We start from the raw sequence: 8,641 nt of genomic DNA, 5'->3' as shown, positions 1-8,641 counted from the left end.
GAATACACTCAAACTTCTAAGGATACTCCCCAATCCCACGTGTAAACTGATTCCTCCTGCCATCTGGACAGGTTTATTTTTGGTTTTTTGTTCTTTAAAGATTTATTTACTTTAGAGCGAGAGAGCAAGGGGAGGGGCTGCGGTAGAGAACGGAGAATGGGGGAGCACGGAGCCCAGGGCAGGGCTCGATCTCCTGATCCATGAGATCATGACCTGAGCTGAAACCAAGTCGGATCCCTCACCCCCCTGAGCTACCCAGGCGCCCCTATCTGGACACGTGTACTCTGATGTTGAACACAATTGATACTCAGGCTGGGGACCCTTCAATGATCTGTTTTTAATAAGCTTCCTCAAATTTTCTTTCTCAAAAGGAACAAGGAAGTGAATGCTAATAAATACATCTCTGACACCCACGGACTGCCCTGTCACTTAACCAGTCCCAGTAACACCCAGTTTCTTGTCACTGCATTTTTTTCTTAGGTGTAGGTGACCACAGATTCAAGGTATGGGGACCACATAAATACATGTGGGTATTTGTCATGCGATACTTATATTGATGGAGGAAAACTAGGACTATTTTTTTTCTGTCACCCGAGAGGAAAACGTCAAGAAGAGAGAATTTGATGGTTTTCATGCAAAAAATAACACCAGTTTCCTACCTTTCATGAAGCCCGTCCCATGTGGGACTCACATTCTAGCAGAAGCTATCTTGTGGATGAAGTAAAAGTGGTGAGGGAGAAAGAAAAAGTTGGCGGAGTAGATAGTCTGGCTTAGAAAAAAGAGGTTTGGGGAAGAGGGAGAAAATAGATTGTTGTTTTCAGTCCCCCGTTTAAATTAAACTGTCCTTGGGGCACCTGGTGGCTCAGTCCATTTAGCATGGGACTCTTGATTTCGGCTCAGGTCATGATTGCAGGGCGGGGGTGGGGGGGGCGGGAGGGTCTGCTTCAGAGTCTCTCCCCCTCGGCCACCTCCCCCCTTAAATAATAAATATTTTAAAAAATTAAAGTGTCCTCAGGGTAAATCTCACTGCCCCCACCCCCGATCCTCCCCCAAAATTTCCTAGCTCTATCGGAGAGGAAGGAACTGAGGGAAGAATGAATTGAACAAGAAAAACATTCGCCTCTCCTCTGTCCAGTGGAAAGTCCGTTTTTCCAAGGGATTGGAGTTAGTCCTTGAGTAAACAACAAAGAGCATAGTCCCAAATCTCATCAATTTTTCTAAGAGTCTGGAATCTGAGTTCGAAAAAGAGATGATTATGACTTTTATAGGATAAAAAGGTACATTGTCCAGTCTGAAATCTTCCTAAAAAGACCTCCACCTCTTAAACACATAGAAGCCATCGTGGTGACTCTGCACCCACTCATTCATCCAGGTGCTACCCAGGAGAGATTTTAGAGCGATCTGCCTCAGTATAGCCCATTCTGCTAAAAGGCAAGCTTCCCAAAACAAGGACTTTTTTTTTTTAAGATGTTATTTATTCATTTGGCAGAGAGAGACACAGTGAGAGAGGGAACACAAGCAGGGGGAGTGAGAGAGGGAGACCCAGGCTCCCCACCGAGCAGGAAGCCCCATGCGGGGCTGGAGCCCAGGACCCTGAGATCCTGAACCGAGCCGAAGGCAGACACCCAACACCTGAGCCACCCAGGCGCCCCGGGAATCTTTTTTTTTATTATTATTTTTTTTTAACTCTGTAGCTGACACTCCGTTAAATACTGCAGAAGTGATGAAGTGAGGCATTGGACGTACATAACGTAGACCAGGGCCGCCACTAGATGAGGACAAATCACCCTGTTCGGCTGGTATGACAGACAGTCTTACCGGCCGGGCGCATCGTGGGGAAGCAGGAAGAGAGCAGCGTGCAGCTAATGGCTGCGTGTGGTTTCAGTCCCTAGATTTAGCAAATAAAAATACAGCATCAAGTCTGAATTCCAGCTGAATTTCAGATGAACAATGAACAGGTCCTTTTCCCAAACATGTCATGGGACCTACTTATACTAAAAAAGAAGAAGAAGAAGAAGAAGAAGGAGAAGGAGGGGGAGGGAGAAAATTTAAAAATCTTGTTGCAGGGGCGCCTGGGTGGCTCAGTTGGTTAAGCAGCTGCCTTCGGCTCAGGTCATGATCCCAGCGTCCTGGGATCGAGTCCCACATCGGGCTCCTTGCTCAGCAGGGAGCCTGCTTCTCCCTCTGCCTCTGCCTGCCATTCTGTCTGCCTGTGCTCGCTCTCTCCCCTTCTCTCTCTCTCTGATAAATAAATAAAATCTTTAAAAAAAAAAAAAATCTTGTTGCATAATCCTTTGAATACTCCGGCATCTTAACCTATAGAAAGATTAATACGAGTTTTTTAAGTATAAAAATGTATCATTCCCTCTCTGAGATTTTCTAAATGACTCCTACCACCTAAAAATGTAGAGGTCATCTTTGTGCCACATATGTCATTTCAGATAAACAACAAATACCTTTATAGTCTGTGTCCCATGCAATATTTGGGGCATCCTTATACTAAAACATTTCTTTTTTTTTTTAACCTGAAATTTTCATGTAACTGGATGTTCTGTATTTTTCTTTTTAAGATTTTATTTATTTGAGACAGCACGGGTATGCATGAGTGGGGCGGGGTGAGGGGTAGAGGGAGAAGCAGGCTCCCCGCTGAGCTGAGACCCCCCCCCCCCGACGTGGGACTCCATCCGAGGACTCTGGGATCATGACCTGAGCCAAAAGCAGATGCTTAAGCAACTAAGCACCCAGGAGCCCCATGGATGTCCTGTATTTTTAATCTGTCAACCCTGCCAATGCGAAGTTTCAAAAACACTATTAGGCTCTCCCAGACCCCTCAACCAATGTAAGTAATGTTTCCTAGAGAAATTACCTTAACATTAACCACAATTAAGAGAATTAATATTGCAAACATTTTCTAGCCAGAAAAAAAACTCCCATCTAATTCTGCCCCTAGGAGAAGGTGTTGAGGGGGGGCATCTGAATCCTGTGGGGGACGCAGGTCCGTCTGAGGGGTCTGCCTGGCTGCCCACCCCTCTGCCAGCATTTCTCCTCTGGCTCTGACCCACATGTTTCATATCACAGTTACTCTCACGCTTGTTTTATTTTTTCCAGTGGACTGTGAGCAACTTGAGGTCAGGTGTGCTCATTTGTCTTCAGTTCCTCAGGCAAAGGGTGCGAAGGGTGGCCTTTTGGGAGACATGCTGAATTTGAATGGATTCACCGTTTTCTTTAGTGCTGTTTCCTCGCGTCACTGTCCAGGAGTAGGACTGGTGGGTCGAAAAGCAGAAATGCTCTGACACGCGATTCTGCTGGATTACTTTTATTTGTGGACGTTCCTTCTTTGCCGGCTCGACTGAGCCCTCCCCCAGGGCAAGGACAGTCTTCAACTCCATCCTTCCTTAGCGCCACTTACTAAGAAATCAATACTCAAGAGACGAGTAGATGAACTTTCAAACCTCCTCCTCCCCCAACCTCCAACCAACTCTGCTGTGTGCCACTCCACAACAGACCCCCGGGTGCACCCTTCAGCTCAGACCAGAGCTCTGCGAGGTGTCTCGGACTCTTCCTTCTTGCTCCTTACCCAACCCTTCACCAAGTCCTGATCATTCTACCTCCCGAATAGCTCTGGAGTCCTCTCATTTCCAACCCTACTGCCCCATTGCTAGTCTACACTCTCATCTGGGCCACCACACACCAGACTCCTCTCTAGCTCCGCTTCTTCCTGTCCTCCAGGTCACTGTCCCTCGGTCACTGGCCCCACAAAGCACCCCAGTTCTTAGGAGAAAGTTAAGTCACAATTACACAAGAGGGCAAGGAAGAGTGGGTCCGGAATGCTGCGAATTCCCTTGGGGCACGTTGTGGGGCTTCCGTGTCAAGGAATGACTGGGAACAAGCAATCCCAGGAACAGAAGAGGACAGCAGCCAAGCAAGTGGGCACGAACCTCTCAGGGATAAAGCTCTAGTTTATCCCAGCAGGCAAGCAGCTTAGACCAGAAGAGGTGCTGACTGAGAGTGAGGAGAATCTCCTGGGATAAGAGAGGAGGAAGAAAATGAGGGTTTATTATGGACTATAGCTGTCCCACTAACTTCCCTATTACAAGACTTTTTTTTTTTTTTTTAATTGTGACCAGCCATCACCCAAAAGAATCAGCTATAGCAGAACCACAACTGGTTCTGAGTGGTACAGGTGTTGACTGTAGAAGATTCTGGCTGGTTCCTGCTGCCTCCCCATATTTTCACGCCATTCAGTGCTTTTGTGCATGAGGGAACTTCCAAACCTCTGTCTTCCAAAACCCCTTTACCCAAGGATTGATGAGAGCTGACATCTCGCAGGTAGAGGCCAGAGGTATTACTAAATATCCTACAATGCACAGGACAACAAAAGATGAATTTTTGAATCAACTTTTCAGTTTTGGCGGGGAGGAGGGAAGTCAGCTGGTATTTGGTAAGGACTGCACTGAATCTCTAGGCTGACTTGGGAAAATAGTGCCAAATTGGTCATATTGGATCTTCCAATCCATGAATATAGTATATCTTTCCATTTTTTTAAGTCTTCTTTAATTTCTTTCAATAACTTTATTTATTTATTTACTTACTTACTTACTTATTTAAAGTAGGCTACACGCCCAATGTGGGACTTGAACTTATGACCCTGAGATTGAGGATCGCATGCTCTATTGACTGAGCCAGCACCCATCAATAATGTTTTTTAGTTTTCAATATCTAATCCTTGCACTTCTTTGATTAAATGTATTCCTAATTATTTTATTCTACTTGATGATATTGGAAATGGAATTGTTTTTCTTAAATTAATTATCAAATTGTTTTTTGCTAGTGTATAGAAGCAAAAACAAAACAAAACAAAAAAAAAAAAAAAAAAAAACACTGTGAGGTGAGGGGAACCAAACCATTTTATTGAAGGGCTTTGCGGAAAAGTTGAAGGGTAAGAGTACAATGAGATTCAACTTCCTCAGCAGGGCTGGAATCTCCCCAGCCTCACAGCGGCCAAAGCTAAAAGCAAAATTTTTATATATTTACCCTTCCACCTTACTGAGCTTATTTACTAGTTTTTATGGTGGCTTTGGTGGATTCCTTAGGATTTTCTATATTTTTTTAAGATTTTATTTATTTGAAAGGGAAAGTGAGCAAGAGAGAAAACAGAAGCAGGAAGGAGAGGCAGAGGGAGAAGCAGACTCTCTGCTGAGCAGGGAACCTGACATGGGGTGTATCCCAGGACCCTGATATCATGACCTGAGCTGAAGGCAGACACTTAACCGAGCTACCCAGGTTCCCCTAGGATTTTCATCTATAAATAGAGATAATTTTACTTCTTCTTTTCTAGTACAGATATCTTTTGTTTGTTTTTCTTACCTAATTGCCCCAGATAGAACTTCTAATACAATGTCTAATAAAAGTGAATAGTGTCTTATTCCTGACCTTAGAGAGAAAGCTTATGGTCTTGTACCATTAACTATGATGTTAGCTGTGGGGTTTTTTGTAGATACCCTTTATCAAGGTGAAGAAGTTTCCTCCTATTTCCAGTCTGTTAGGTATTTTTAATCATGAAAGGGTGTTGTATGTCATATGCTTGTCAGTTGCTTTTTCTGTGTCTACTAACATGATCTATTGTTTTGTTTTGTTTTGTTTTGTTTTTGTTTTGGTCCTTTTTTTTTTTTTTTTTTTTTGTTTTTGGCATGTTAAGTGGACCTGCATTGCCAGAATAAATCTCACTCAATTATGGTGTATACTCCTTTTTAGAAGACTGGATACAGTTTGCTAGTGTGTTGTTGAGGACTTTCACATTCATTTTCATAAAAGATATTGGTCTGTCATTTTTGGACGCATTGTCTGCTTTCAGTCTCAGGGTAATGTTGCCCTTATAGGATGCTTTGGGAAAGGTTTCCTTCTCTGTTTTTGGAAGTGTTTGTGAAGAATTGGTGTTAATTTTTCTTTAAATGTTTGGTAAAATCCATCAGTGATACCATGCTGGTGTGAGTTTTTCTTTGTGGGAAATTGGATTGTTATAGGATTGGATTACTAACTCAATTTTTTTACTTGCTATAAATCTATTCAGATTTTCTGTTTCTTCTTGAATTTTGTAGTTTTCATCTTTGTAGTTTTTTTAGTTTTTGTAGTTTTTGTAGTTTTTCATCTTTGTAGAATTTATCCATTTCGTCTAAGTTATCTAATCTTTTTGGCATACAATTGTTTATCATATTCCTTTATAGTCCTTTTATGTCTGAATGGTTGATACTAGTGTCTCCTCTTTCGTTCCTGATCTCAGCACTTCTGGTCTCCTTTTTTCAGCTAACAGTTTGTCAGATTTATTGATCTTCTCAAATAATCAACTTTTGGTTTCGTTGATTTTCTCTACTCTTTTTCTATTCTCTATTTCTTTTATTTTTCACTCTATTCCCTCCCTTCAGGTAGCCTTTGTTTTCTTTTTTTTTTTTTTTTTTTTTTCTTTTCAGTGTAACAGAATTCATTGTTTATGCACCACACCCAGTGCTCCATGCAATACGTGCCCTCCATAATACCCCCCACCAGGCTCATCCAACCTCCCACCCTCCCCTCAAAACCCTCAGATTGTTTCTCAGAGTCCACAGTCTCTCATGGTTCATCTCCCCCTCCAGTTTCCCCCAACTTCCTTCTCACTCTATCATCCATTCTTTTATTCCCTTCTGTTTCTTTGGGTTTAGTTTGCTCTTTGTCTTCTAATTTCTTAAGGTGAAATGTTGGGTTATTGATTTTAGGTCTTTCTTCCTTTTTTCTTTTTAAGATTTATTTATTTCAGAAAGAAAGAGAGAGAAGGAGATGCAAAGGGAGAGGGAGAGAGTCTCAAGCAGACTCCACGCTGACCATGGAGCCCAACTTGGGGCTGGAACCCAAAGTTCCTGAGATCATGACCTGAGCCGACACCAAGGGTTGGATGCTTAACTGACTGCATCACCCAGGGGCCCCTCTTCTTTCTGAATATAGGTATTTACAGCTGTAATTTCCCCTTGAAGCCTTAGCTGCATCCCTTAAGTTTTGGCATGTTGTGTTTTCCTGTTTGTTTATCTCTAAGTGTTTTCTAATTTTCCTCGTGATTACTTCTTTGATCCATTGATTGTTTATGAGTATGTTGTTTAATTTCAACATATTTGTGAATGTCCCAAATTTCTTTCTATTACTGATTTCTGATTCATTCCATTATGGTCAGAGAACATGTTTTCTTGTTATTTCAATCCTTTTAAATTTTTTGAGACTTTTTGCATGGCCTTACATATGATCCATACTGGAGAATGTTCCATAAGCAATTGAGAAAAATATGTGTTCTGTTGTTAATGTTCCGCAGATGCCTATTAGGTCTAGTCGGTTTATAGTATTGTTTGACTCTTCTATTTCCTTGCTGATTTTCTGCATAGTTGTTCTATATATCATTGAAAGTGGGACATTGAAGTCTTCAACTATCGTTTTGTTTCTCCCTTCAATTCTGTCTGTGTTGCCTCATGTAATGGGGTTCTGTTGGTACATGTATATATATTTAGAGTTTCTATTTTGCTTGATGGATTAACCTTTTTGTCATTATAAAATGTCATTCTTTACCTCTGGTAACAATTTGTGTCTTAAAAGTCTTTTTTTAAGATTTTATTTATTTATTTATTTATTTGAGAGAGAGAGAATGAGAGAAAGAGCAGAAGCAGGGAAGGGGAAGGGGGAGATGGAGAAGTAGACTCCCTACTGAGCAGGGAGCCTGATGCAGGGCTTGATCCCAGGACCCTGAGGTCATGACCTGAGCCAAAGGCAGATGCTTAACCCACTGAGCCACACAGGCACTCCTTAAAACTCTATTTTTTTATTATATTTGTACAGCTATATCTGATGTTAGCATAGCTGATACAGTACAGTATTTTTTTAAAGCTCCTCTATTGACTCTGAGGTGTGGTCAGGGTTGAGAACCACCAGGACAATAATTATAAGATAGGAGAGCAAGAGGGCCCATCTTTTATCATCAGATCTGTTTATTTAGCAGGATGTTCCTTAAACTTGAGAAATGTTTGGGCACCTTTAAAGGGGAAAAAAAAGCTTTGGCATCTCCCAATGTTGACAATTTTTTATTATAATATTCCCTAAGTATGTGGGAATTTAAAACTAAGTATAAGTTTCAATTTGTAGCTCTCATATAATAAAATCAAATCCAGGGACACCTGGGTGGCTCAGTTGGTTAAGCGGCTGTCTTCGGCTCAGGTCATGATCCCAGCGTCCTGGGATTGAGTCCCACGTTAGGCTCCTTGCTTGGCAGGGAGCCTGCTTCTCCCTCTGCCTCTGCCTGCCACTCTGCTTGCCTGTGCTCGCTCACTTGCTCTCTCTTTGACAAATAAATAAATAAAATCTTTTTAAAAAATCAAATCAAATCCAATTTGTAAATGAATTATAATCAAAAATGTAAAACAATAAAACTAAAGCAAAAAACATTAATTTAATATTTGAGTTCAGCATAGCTTATCTACCACACACCCTGCAATGAATCAATTCAGCCATTACATTTTTTAATCAAACTATGATGAATGTGCGATCATACAATATATGATTAATATTATTTGACTGCCACTTGGCTGAAATAGATCATACTAAGTTGATCTTTGTTTATGTCCCATTACCT

Source organism: Mustela putorius, unplaced genomic scaffold (assembly GCF_011764305.1).
Source record: "Mustela putorius furo isolate JIRA1106 unplaced genomic scaffold, ASM1176430v1.1 tig00000832_pilon_pilon_pilon, whole genome shotgun sequence".
NCBI lineage: Eukaryota > Metazoa > Chordata > Mammalia > Carnivora > Mustelidae > Mustela > Mustela putorius.
The sequence above is the reverse complement of the archived record's forward strand: the minus strand, read 5'-3'. Positions refer to the sequence as shown.